The sequence below is a fragment of the Schistocerca piceifrons genome, chromosome 7, assembly GCF_021461385.2.
Source record: "Schistocerca piceifrons isolate TAMUIC-IGC-003096 chromosome 7, iqSchPice1.1, whole genome shotgun sequence".
In the NCBI taxonomy this organism is placed as follows: Eukaryota; Metazoa; Arthropoda; class Insecta; order Orthoptera; family Acrididae; genus Schistocerca; species Schistocerca piceifrons.
Genome location: NC_060144.1, coordinates 9,331,405 through 9,344,360, shown reverse-complemented (window position 1 = coordinate 9,344,360; position 12,956 = coordinate 9,331,405). Strand labels below are relative to the sequence as shown.

At 45.7% G+C, this 12,956-nt stretch overlaps 5 non-coding genes across 5 annotated transcripts; all 5 read right to left on the bottom strand.

Annotated features, from left to right (window-relative positions):
• Positions 1-1,511: 1,511 nt before the first annotated feature.
• Positions 1,512-1,583, bottom strand: Trnat-agu. The gene has a single exon. It is a non-coding gene; the product is annotated as a tRNA-Thr (tRNA).
• A 321-nt stretch (positions 1,584-1,904) lies between these two features.
• Positions 1,905-1,977, bottom strand: Trnak-cuu. The gene has a single exon. It is a non-coding gene; the product is annotated as a tRNA-Lys (tRNA).
• A 438-nt stretch (positions 1,978-2,415) lies between these two features.
• Positions 2,416-2,488, bottom strand: Trnar-ucg. Its single transcript has one exon. It is a non-coding gene; the product is annotated as a tRNA-Arg (tRNA).
• Positions 2,489-9,305: 6,817 nt separating this feature from the next.
• Trnan-auu lies at positions 9,306-9,378 on the bottom strand. The gene has a single exon. It is a non-coding gene; the product is annotated as a tRNA-Asn (tRNA).
• A 452-nt stretch (positions 9,379-9,830) lies between these two features.
• Trnar-ucg lies at positions 9,831-9,903 on the bottom strand. The gene has a single exon. It is a non-coding gene; the product is annotated as a tRNA-Arg (tRNA).
• Between the last annotated feature and the right edge of the window lie 3,053 nt (positions 9,904-12,956).

Below are 12,956 nucleotides of genomic sequence, written 5' to 3'. Positions count from 1 at the left end.
GGATGGGGCGGATGAGGGATTTATAGGTGTGGAGGATGGTGGAGGGGTCCAGACCCCACGTACGGCCGGAAAGGAGCTTGAGGAGACGGAGGCGGGAACGTGCCTTGGCTTGGATTGTCTGGAGATGGGGAGTCCAGGAGAGGCGACGGTCGAGGGTGACGCCAAGGTACTTAAGGGTGGGAGTGAGGGCGATGGGACGGCCATAGACGGTGAGATAGAAATCAAGGAGGCGGAAGGAAGGGGTGGTTTTGCCTACAATGATCGCCTGGGTTTTGGAAGGATTGACCTTGAGCAACCACTGGTTGCACCAAGCGGTGAACCGGTCAAGATGGGATTGGAGAAGGCGTTGGGAGCGCTGTAGGGTGGGGGCAAGGGCAAGGAAGGCGGTGTCATCGGCAAACTGGAGAAGGTGGACGGGGGGTGACGGCGGCGGCATGTCCGCCGTGTACAACAGGTACAGAAGGGGGGAGAGGACGGAGCCTTGGGGCACACCGGCGGAGGGGAAAAAGGTGTAGGAATCGGTGTTATGGATGGTGACATAGGAAGGACGGCGGGAGAGAAAGGAGCCGGACGTAGTTGATGGGAAGGGCGAAGGTTTGGAGCTTGAAGAGGAGACCGGAATGCCATACGCGGTCATATGCACGTTCGAGGTCCAGGGAGAGGAAGATTGCGAAGCGACGGGAATTAAGCTGTTCGGAAAGGAGATGAGTGAGGTGAAGGAGAAGGTCGTCGGAAGAGAAGGACGGCCGAAAGCCACACTGGGTGACGGGAAGGAGGCGGTGCTGGCGGAGATGCTGGTGGATGCGACGGGTGAGGATAGATTCCAGGACCTTGCTGAAGACCGAGGTAAGGCTGATGGGACGGTAGGAAGAGACGGCGGACGGCGGTTTGCCAGGTTTAAGGAACATGAGGATACGGGAGGTTTTCCACAGGTCGGGGTAGTAACCGGTTGACAGGACTACATTGTAGAGCCTGGCCAGGGTGGAGAGGAAAGAGACAGGAGCTTCACGAAGGTGACGGTAGGTGACACGATCGTGACCAGGAGCGGTGTTGCGTTTGGTGCGGAGTGTAACAATGAGATCCTGTGTAGTGATAGGGGCATTGAGTTCCGTGTGTGTAATGTTGTCCAAGTACTGGAAACCAGGAGCGAGGGGAGGGACAGAGGTGTCAGTTCGATCGCGGATATCCGGGAAGAGGGAGTAATCGAACTGTGGATCGTCGGGGATGGAGAAGACATCGGAGAGGTAGGAGGCAAAGTGATTGGCCTTACTAAGGGTGTCAGGGAAGGGGTGATCATCGTGGAGAAGCGGATAGTAGGGGGAGGGTTTAGTTCCGGTAAGGCGACGGAAGGCCGTAAAAGCAGCAGTTTCTGGTGCCTACTTTAATAGCACCATTCGCACTATTCATTTGCGAGAGCACTTCTTTAATACCGCACCCATACATGATTTTTTTTATCCTTGACCGCTTTTTTCGAAAGGGCTACGGTAGAAGGGGCTTTTACGAAATTCATTTGCCCCCTGTGAGGATCGAACTCACGACCTCTGGTTTACTAGACCAGCGCTCTGCCACTGAGCTAAGGAGGCGCCGCCTAGCGCACTTTTTGGGTACTTTATTTTTATGGACTAGTGAATCGGAGCCCTTCAGCTGGAAACGCACCGCATTAGCGACCATTATTTGTATTTAGTTAGCACAGCTGCTGCTGTCTTACACATCTCACACGATATCGATGTACGCCTAAAACTCCAAAACAACACATTTAATTCATTTCAGAGTTACTTTCAGCTTCAAAAACCATTCCTCTGATATTCATACGAAGCTAGGCATCGTCGTAACCCGTTACGCTCATTACGCAAGGCTCACGAGAGGGGCGCAGGTTGCATCCGCGTAGACACAAAATTTGGCGCCGCCCAGCGTGGGGCTCGAACCCACGACCCTGAGATTAAGAGTCTCATGCTTTACCGACTGAGCTAGCCGGGCTCCACACAACGCGTTACGAGCCATACAGTATTTATGCGACCTGCGACCCTCTATGGAAGATCCTTTTGACTACAGCTTATTTCCTGCTGCCACAAATGAGCTACAATCCTATTCAATGAAAAATTGTCTCCGAAAGGCATCAAATCTACTTGAAATGATACGTGGCTATCAGCACCATTATTCAACACACATGCTCGACTGTGCGCAGACGCCTGTGGCGTAGCTCTTGGGTCCTGAGTCAGATGCAGTAGTTCCAAGAAAACTCTCCTGATCGGCACTGTGCCGAAAATTTCGCTACACAACCCCTTTGTCTTGCTTGAGCTTCAGGTGGACGCCGGTTTGCAGCCAGGAAGCGCACAGCAGCAACTTTCAACTAGTTTTGTAGTACTCAAACAACACAGTAAAACAGCATGCATCTTTTGCAGAACTGGAAAAACTCGACCGTGACAGGATTCGAACCTACAATCTTCGGATCCGAAGTCCGACGCCTTATCCATTAGGCCACACGGTCACTGGCCGCCAAGTATTCCTTACATTCGTGTCATCTCGAAACGCTCATACCGCTGAGGAATTGTGTTTTCGTTCTACACAGCCGCTGCCTCTTGCTGCTTCCCACCCATTCGTTACATTCAAGCCTTTACGAGACCGACCAAGTAGAGATTGGGAATCAAGACCACACACTTTGTGCATTCGAAATCGAAGGCAGGGCGTCCCTCGCCGCATTTGCTACGATGGCGATTTGCTACTTCCGCAGAAGCGGCGGCGTCGACGACGACGACGACGACGCTCGCGAGAGGATCCGTGATATTTGAAAAACACATGTAAAAAATATAATTCAGACTGCCGCCTCCCACCCTACTCTGTACCGCTTTGGAAAATGCTTTATCTGCGACATTCGCCTCAATCACATCTGAGAGTAATTCTAAATAAAACACCTGTTGCTAATTGTTCGTCGTTCCAGATACTGCTTGCTATACGGCCACGACGCGCAACTGATTTCGAAAATTCGTTTGCCTCCTGTGAGGATCGAACTCACGACCCCTGGTTTACTAGACCAGTGCTCTGCCACTTTTTTTTTTTTTTTTCAGCACGGTCAAAATGGCAGGGCTCGTCCGGGATTTGAACCCGGGACCTCCTGCACCCAAAGCAGGAATCATACCCCTTTTTTTTTTTTCATAGACATCTCGTTTTTAATACAAACGTAGAAACTACACCCCTGAGCCTATCGCTGCTACTTCCTCGGCGAGAAACCCTTATTACAGAAAATTTAGACTAAACGAAGGTCCCACCGAGACTCGAACTCGGATGGCTGGATTCAGAGTCCAGAGTGCTAACCGTTACACCATTTTTTTTTTTTTATTTTTTTTTTTTTATTTTATTTTTTTTTTTTTTTTTTTCTTTTTAGATTTCAGTGTCAGATAAGCGTCGGCAAGGAGGGCAGGGGTCAAATAATGCTGAGGCCTGGCCTCAATGCCGCCTCTCATCTGTCACCTAGTGACGGTATTTCTATTATATTGCGTGCTTTGAATTTTGTATTATTAATTGCCGATCTTGGCTAGGTTTCATAATTGCAAAAATTGAATTGAATTGCTGGTTGAGGATAATCGTAAAATAAATGACTTTCTTCTCTGAATAAATTCGTGAAATAAATTGCAGGACTCCCTTCATTTGTTGCTACTTAAATATGGTACTTTAAATGTAAAGATGAGCTGAATCATAAACGGTTCTTTGCTGCTCCAATTATTGTTGTATAAAACGTAGTCTTTTGTTTGCTCTTCTCTGTTATCCGACTCCCAGTCGCTCAAAGACAATTTTGAGCATGTTGCCGTACGTCTGCTTATGGCCTGGATATTTAACTATTCTATCATATTCATTTTTCAGGTACATATGAAAATCAATGAGATCGTCGGTTCCTAAGTTATTAATAACATAGCTAACGTATGTTCCCATTAACCAATGAATTGAGTTGTTTTTGGTTGCAGGGAAATACTGTACCTGTGGCCGGAGAAGGATCAGAGGCTGAAAATTGTCTGTGGACGATCGTGTCAGAAAAGCCAATTGGTCTCTCAACCATTGCCAGTTCTTCATATGCCCAGCACACGTGAATCTGTGTACTGTTGTGTCGACGAGATTACATTTGAGACAAAGGTTTGTTTGGCTAATCCCAATTGAGTGCAACCGTTCGTTGGTACTGACTATATTGTTGACCGATTTGTACCATGATGTTTTTGCGTCGGAGGAGAGAACACGCAGGTTAATATTCTTCCATATAGTTGTCCAATTGTAATGCGGATATTTTTCCTCTATTTTATTCTTCCCTTCATTTTTCTTCTTGAGACACAGAATTGCTCGGGCCGTTAACTGCCGCGAATTAGTTATTTCGCTATTAATATAACTCATATCGATGAAAAATGTACGCACATGACGAAGGCGGGGATTGATTTTGTGCACATCAACTGGCGCGTGGAGACTTGCAGGTGTAAGAATTTCAAATAACTTAGTTGTAATGCTGGTATCGTTTTCGTTGAGAAGACTAGTGGTCCGTTTGAGGAAAAGAGCCGAGGCCTTATTCTTAATGTCCGTTAATCCCAGACCTCCATTGCTGGGATCGAGGGTAGCTGTTCTCCCAGTCACTCTAAACACTTCACCTCGCCATAGGTAGTTAGTGACGATTGACATTATCTTTCCAGCGATCATGGTGGGGAGTGGAAAGAGTTGCGCCGTATAATAAGCTTTTGATAAAAGGCAATTATTAATTAATCGAATTCTTTGAAATTGATTTAAAGGTCGGAGCAGGTTTTCTCTGGTGGCTCCTTGAATGCACCCGGATGTTGTTTTCCAATTAATGGCCGCCATTTTGATTGGACACATAGTCAGAGTCGTCCCAAGTGATTTGCACTGAGTGACCTGTGTTGCCCAAGTGACAGTTACGTGTTGAAAACCCCGCAGGTTTAGCAATCTGCTCTTATTAGCATTGGTGGTAGCACCCGACACGCTGCAGTACTTTTTAATGAGCAATTCTAATTTGGTAATGTCATCGACGTTCCGTAATACGACGCCTACATCATCAGCGTATGCATTTGTGACTGTTTTGTGACCTGCTAACGTAATACCTGTTAGATTGACGTGAAGACTGCGGAGTAACGGCTCCAAGGAAAAGACGAATAGAAGCATGGAAAGCGGGCTGCCTTGAGGAACGCCACGCCGTATCGGGATCTGCTTAGTTCTTTGGCAGTTGACAGAGATACTTGCGTTGATCCCCAACGCAACGTTCGTGACCACACTGAGAACTCGTTCGTCAAAGCCTATTTTTCTCATTGTTGGAAGAAGGAACCTGTGATCCACACGGTCGAAGGCTTTGTGAAAATCGATAAAACAAATGGCACATTTGATGTTCGTCACAGAGGCGATGGCAATTAAATCCCTGTATTCCGCAATACTTTTGAAAATAGTTCTGCCAGGTACACATGACTGATGTGGACTTACTATTTTTTTGGCTAAAAGTGAAAGTCTGTTATTTAACAGTCTAGCTATGATTTTGTAGTCGGAGTTAAGCAACGAAATAGGGCGAAAGTTGTGTAGATTGCGCTTCGATGTAGTCTTAGGAACTAATACTATTGTGCATTCTTTCATAGCAGCAGGTAGTGGTTTTCCTTGGATAATCTCGTTTGCCATTTGAGTAAACTTTTCTCCGATGAGTGGCCAGTATCGTAGATAAAATTCAACGGGCAACCCATCCGGCCCCGGTAACTTGTTTAAAGGAGACTTGCGGACGGTGTCGTGGAGATCCTCTTCAGTGAAATCAGTAAGAAGTCCTTCATTTTCCTCTTCTGACAGCTGAGGAACTATGCCGCCAAGAAATTCTTCGAAGGATTCTTCGCATAACTGACTGGCTGAATAGAGATTGTGGTAATACTTGAAAACCTCGTTGACGATCTCTTTCTGAGAAGTAATGGTCAGACCAGTCGGAGTCTGGATCTCATCAAGAAAGGTTCGTCTCCTATGTTTTGCGTGTCTCAATAGGTGATATAAGGAAGCAGTTTCGTCCTCTGATAATGTCTTGGCTTTTGACCTTACTTTTAGTCCTTCCAGCTGTTGTTGTTTAATGCGGAGTAATTTGGCCTTAGTTTTTTTAATGTCTTCCAAACGAATGCCGGAAGTGCTCGCCTGTTCATACAAGTTCCGTAACATTGCGTAATAAAATTCTACGGTGTTCTTGAGTTCTCGGGATCGTTGAAGACTGTACTGAATTAAAACGTTCCTCAGTTTTGGTTTGGACCTGTTGCAACACCAGTCCGTAACAGTCACATAGCGATCTATCGAGCGCAAGCACATGTTCCACGTTTCGTTGACAACATCTGCTAACTCATTGTCCTGTAGCAAAGATACATTCAGCTTCCACTGACTTCTTAAACGGCGAGATGGTTGTGCCCTTAAATTGATGGAAGCCAGCATACTGCAATGGTCGGAAAAATATACAGGAATTGTCTCGACTTTAACTAAGGATCTTTCCATACCTTGTGACACATATATCCTATCAATCCTGCTACAGGACTGTGTAGCTATATACGTATATGCAACAACAGTGGGATATTTAATTTCCCAAGTATCTCTGAGGTTTAGATCCGTTACTAACCGCTTCAATTCGTTACAGCAATTAAAATTGGGAGTCTGATCTTTTTTATTTAGTACACAGTTAAAATCGCCGCCAATTAAAAGTTCTGGTGGGTTTTTCCGTAATAAATATATTATTTCTTCTCTAAAAAAATTTGCCCTTTCCGGTCTATTGGAGGTCCCTGACGGGGCATACAGGTTAATAATAGTAACGTCAAAAACTTTAATTCCAATTGCTCTGCCCGAGTCCAGTCTCTCGACATCAGTTACAGGGATCCCTTCCCGGATTAAAATTGCTGTGCCCACCTTTGTTTCGAGTGAGATATTTAGTATTTCTACATAGCCGGCAACTTTAAGGTCAGGCATCGTGACTTCTTGCAGCAAAGCAATGTCAGTTCCGGATTCATAAAGGAAATCCTTGAGAGCAGCAATCTTCGTTTCTGACTTAATCCTGTTAATGTTTATAGTTGTTATTGTGTATGCCTGGCACATGTAGGTTCCTCGTGAAAATAAGGAAAAAAAATCCCTACTGTCAGAGAAAAGTAACAATTACTCCTGGAGGTAATAGAAGAAAAAGAAGAAAAAAAACTATATTAAAAACAGTCAACTACGAATTTGGCAGATTGGTAATTCCGTTGTCACCGAAATTGTGCAGGAACATGGTGGCACTTAGCAGTATCATTTCTCGAGTTAGACTTGGCTGTGTCAGTTCAATGATGGATTCTTTACCGGGTCAGACTTATCTTTACAGTGGGGTTTTGCACCATCAAGGTTCTTTGAGTTTTTCTCAGGGGATACTGCAGTAATTATTTCATATGATACGTTTTTGGCTTTCACATCATCTTTTCATAGTTTTTGTTTATCGGCGTGACGAGATGCTTTGAGGTTCGGTTGAGGTTTTAGCCTGCGTCGTTGAACCTCTGCAGCGGCAGTGTGTGGCCGCGAGTGATCCGCATCTTGCGCCGATTGTTCGGAGGTGGCCTCTACACAGTCCTGTTTGCTAAGTCTAGTTCCAGTTTCAGTTCCTTCCGCGACTTCTATCTGTGCATCGGGGAGGGAGTGCTGTGTGTCTGTAGATTCGCAAGGCTGAGTCCGATCCATCACTTGCTGTTCCTCAGAACTCGACTTCCGTGTTACCGTGGTCGGAGCCAGTGGTTTCGCGTCCATGTTTTCTAACACTGTGGCAACAGCAGCTGACGGCGGGAGGGCCTCTGCTGCTGGCGTCACTGCCGCATGTTTACTGTCTACGTCCTCACCCGCACCCTCGCTGCATTGCTTTTGTTTACGGTTGGACTGTGATGTATCATCGTCTGAACAGTCTTCAGTTGTCTCTAAAGGTCTCTTTTTAGGTTGCAGATCGCATTCACGGATAAGAGAACTGCGATCGGTAATTACATGCAAGGGAGGGAAATCAGCGACATTTACGGCAGTTACTTCAGAAGTACTGGCTCCATCATTACCAGCCGGGGGAGGTTGATGATTGTTAGGCAGAACATCATTAAGCGTAAGTCGCTGACGCTGCGTAAGGCTATTTTTAAGGACATAGACACGGCGGGGACAGTCTTGACGGAAATGACCCGTTGCATTGCAAATATTACATGTCTGCACCTGCCCTGAATATACGATATGCGCTTTATGACCAGCAATAGAAATAAAAGATGGGATATTGGCTTTAACTTCCATTTCTACTGATCGAATGCCATTGAAACACTGCAATTTATACAATTTCGACCACCTTTCGTTGACAACGGACTGGATCCCCCCGTATTTCGAAAGCGCCTCTTTAATCAGCTGATTATCTACTTCAATAGGAACGTTTAGCACTCTGACTGATTTATACGTGATATCCGCTTTGCGAATTGAAATACTACTTTTAGACCCATCTCTGTGCACAAATTCAGCAACACTACCGCACCTCAATAACAGCTTCTCAACATCAACAGGATTAAAAAATTTTACAAAGACACAGTATTTGTCAGCATCTAACTGGGTAGTATGTACGGAATCAGAACTTACTCCAATTACGTCGGTCAGCCAGTCATGGATATCCAAAGCCGTAGGTTGCACTGCACGCGTTTCCTTCTCAAAAGAGAAAACCAGGGTATTCTTCCGTACAATTCCAGCCAGTTTTCTTCAGTCGCGAGGAGATTCCGGTAATACACCGAAATTCCACCAAAACACAACCGTTGTTACGGACGAAAATACACAGAAACTTAGCACAATGACACCAGACACGTAGAATCACAGAAATTCACAAACAGCAACAAATTAAACTCAGGACGCGACGGCACCACTAACGTAAACACGGAGGAGCAGCGGACACGTCCTAACGCGCTGACAGCTAGAGCCGGAATACTGCCACTGAGCTAAAGAGGCCCGGCCTAGCGGTAGTTTTGCGTACTTCGTGCTTACGCTCGTCTGGATCATCAGGCTTAAGCTGACAACACTTCATATTACCGACTAATATTTGCAGCTATGGCGCACCATTACTGCTTGGCTACACGTCTCACACGTAACCGATGTGCTCTCCAACCAACACCACTTACATTTCAGAACATGTCTTTGACACATGTCTACGAAATCACCTTCACCTTCAGATACACTTTCCTTGCGACTGATGGACACGTAGGCAAAGTTTTAAGTTGCTATTTCCATTACGTCACATTGATCAGAGAAACGGTAATTTACATCTGCAGCGGAACAAAATTACGCTCCGCCCAGCGTGGGGCTCGAACCCACGACCCCGAGATTAATAGTCTCATGCTCTACCGACTGAGCTAGTCGGGCTGCGTCGGTGACTACGTGTCGGGTCGCACGACACACAGTTCTCGTTTCGGTGGGGTGGTCCCATACAGAATCTCTCCATGCTGCCTAATGTTTTCCTAGCGTCACACACGTCACGTACTTCAGTTTTATTTCATAATTATTTCTGAGAGGTACAGGAATTGCATGAAAACCTGCAGCGCTAGTGGTGTCAAAATTAACACACATATTTGATTTGACTCAGAAGCCGAACGGGTTACTTTCCGACGCTGTCTTAGATGCGCAAATGCCAGCCGAAACTCGCGGCGACGGCACTCAGCCAACCATTTCGCTAGATAACACCGTTCTGGCTGTGTGTGTATCAAGCTCAAGTGCATCTCCAAGCAGGAAATGGACAACAGCAACATTCAGACGATTTCGTACTGCTCAATAGCTACACTAAAACGGTGTGTTTCTTTTGCAGAATTGGAAAAACACGACCGTGACAGGATTAGAACCTGCAATCTTCGGATCCGAAGTCCGACGCCTTATCCATTAGGCCACACGGTCACTGGCCGCCAAGTGTTCCTTACATTCGTGTCATCTCGAAACGCTCATACCGCTGAGGAATTGTGTTTTCGTTCTACACAGCCGCTGCCTCTTGCTGCTTCCCACCCATTCGTTACATTCAAGCCTTTACGAGACCGACCAAGTAGAGATTGGGAATCAAGACCACACACTTTGTGCATTCGAAATCGAAGGCAGGGCGTCCCTCGCCGCATTTGCTACGATGGCGATTTGCTACTTCTGCAGAAGCGGCGGCGTCGACGACGACGACGACGACGCTCGTGAGAGGCTCTGTGATATTTGAAAAACACATGTAAAAAATATAATTCAGACTGCCGCCTCCCACCCTACGCTGTACCGCTTTGGAAAATGCTTTATCTGCGACATTCGCCTCAGTCACATCTGAGAGTAATTCTAAATAAAACACCTGTTGCTAATTGTTCGTCGTTCCAGATACTGCTTGCTATACGGCCACGACGCGCAACTGATTTCGAAAATTCGTTTGCCTCCTGTGAGGATCGAGCTCACGACCCCTGGTTTACTAGACCAGTGCTCTGCCACTTTTTTTTTTTTTTTTTTTTTTTTATTGGGCCTCCCTTCTCCCCTTACAGCCCTCCTTGCGCTCTCCATGAATGCCGTCCTTGGCGAGCTTCATCAGCTATAGTCAAAAGAAATCAAAGTCTCCAGATTCACTGGCGTCGTACAACAGTACACAAAAAGAATACTGGTTCTTCCGGATTACAAGGAGTTCATTGCCTCGTCTTCTTTGTAATATAAGTGCAACGAAAAATAGAAATCTCTCTCAAAACAAGGGGAAAAAAAATGTCTCTTCCCGCAAAAAACAAATAATGAGGAATAAGAAAGAAAAGAAAACTTCAGGTTCTTCAAGCGCCATAGGTGAAACGATAACGAAAATAGTATTCAGTGTGCGCTTGTACTTGGGAACTTCACCGTGGAAATGTTAACAGTAATGGCGGATTGACTTTAGAATCACCCAATTCCCTGTTTCTCAAACAGTATTTTTAACATGTTTCCAAAATCCCTTTTAATGTGCGGGAACTGGTTTCTTCGCCAATATGCCGTTTCCATATAAGCAGTAAAGGCAGTAATATTGTCTTCTCCGTGGTTAGTGATGACGTAATTGACAAAATGACCCAGCATCCACATAACAGTATTGTTTTTCGTTGTGGGGTAATACCGTGTATCAGGCCACAGGAGGATATCAGTTGTATAAAGACTTTCAGTGCTACGTGTGAGCAGCGCCAATCGTTTCCGCACCCAATGCCAGTTGAACTGATGCCCGCAGCAAGTAAACCTGTGCCTCAGAGTGTCAACGAATCCACATTTGAGGCAGTTGTCAGTAGCACTTAAGCCAATGCGGTTGAGTTTTTCGTTGGTTGGAACAAGATTGTGGACAACTTTATACCAGGCGGAAATCACATCGGAGGAATGAATTTTTAGAGTAATATTGGTCCACACTGCCGTCCAGACGATTCTTGGGTAGTGCATTTCTATTGTAGTTGGAGCTTCGTACTTCTGCCACTGAGCAAGTAAGAACACTGTCGTGAGACAAGGACTTGTGAAAACACTGTCACCTAAGTAACTAATTTCGAGGTAATAAACACCGACATGTTGCAATTGAAAGTTGAGTTTACCGATGTCAATTGGCGGTTTCATACATTTAGGGCGAACAATGCGAAACAGCTTCGATGTGATAGTATGGGGCATCGTGGTAATTATCGCAGTTGTTCGTTTTATATAGAGTGCTGTCGCCTTTCGACGGATATCATTGAGTTGCAGGCCCCCAGCTTGCACTGACTTAGACAGTGTGGTATAGGTTAACTTAAAAATATGACCGAGCCACACAAACCTGCTGGACAAACGCATGATCTTATGGGCTTGCATTTTGGGAAGAGGGAACACCTGAGCGACATAATAAGCTTTACAGAGTATGTATGTATTCAAAATCCTGATCTTCTGGAGGATATTTGTCGATCGCCATGTGTTTTCCACTATAGCTCCCTGTATTCGATTGGCAGTAAGTTTCCAGTTTTTAGCTGCCATACGTAAGGGACACCTATCGATGATGATACCCAGAGCAACATGTTGTTCGACGATCTGCGCCCACGGTATAGCAAGAGATTCGAAGCCCCGTAAGCGTAGAACCTTACATTTACCCTCACTGAGTTTCGCCCCAGAAGCAGTGCTGTAAGTATCAATCTCAGCCCGCAATGGGGCCACTTCAGACTCATGACGTAGGATAACAGCAACATCATCGGCGTAAGCCCTCACAGTAAGATTGCTCCCTAAGACAGAAAGGCCACTTAATGTGAGACACAATCTCTTCAGAAATGGCTCGAGCGACAAAACAAAGAGCGACATCGACAACGGACTGCCTTGCGGTACACCGCGTCGTATGCTAACAGCTTGTGTCAGCTGACCGTTAACTGTGATCCTAGCAGTAATGCCGGTTATCATATTCCGAATGACTGCCACAGCTCGTTCTTCGAGTCCAATTCGTTGCAGGATGCGTTCTAAATAGTGATGACTAACGCGGTCAAAAGCTTTGCAAAAGTCAAGAAAAAGGAAAGCACATTTGATGTTGGTTACAGCCGCTACTGAAATAACGTCTCTGTACTCTGCAACCGGAGTCATAATGGATCTCCCTGGAAGGCAAGACTGATGTGAATAAATAACTTTCCCAAGGATGGGGGCCATTCTGCTATTAATCGCTCGGGCAATCGTTTTATAATCAAAGTTCAATAATGTGATTGGACGGAGATTATCAACTCGCTTGTGACCAGTTCTCTTCGGGACTAAAACAATTCTACCCACTTTCAAGTCGGCAGGAAGAGGACCACCACTCATGACTTCATTAACAATTTCAGTAAAAGTACCACCAAGGACATTCCAGAATTTGGTATAAAATTCCTTGGGCAAACCATCAGGACCAGGCGATTTAAAGGAAGGCGACGTGGAGATCAAGGCTAAAACTTCCTCGGGAGTGAAATCCGATAAAAAGTCGACATTGTCAGCAGGACTAATCGCCCTATCAA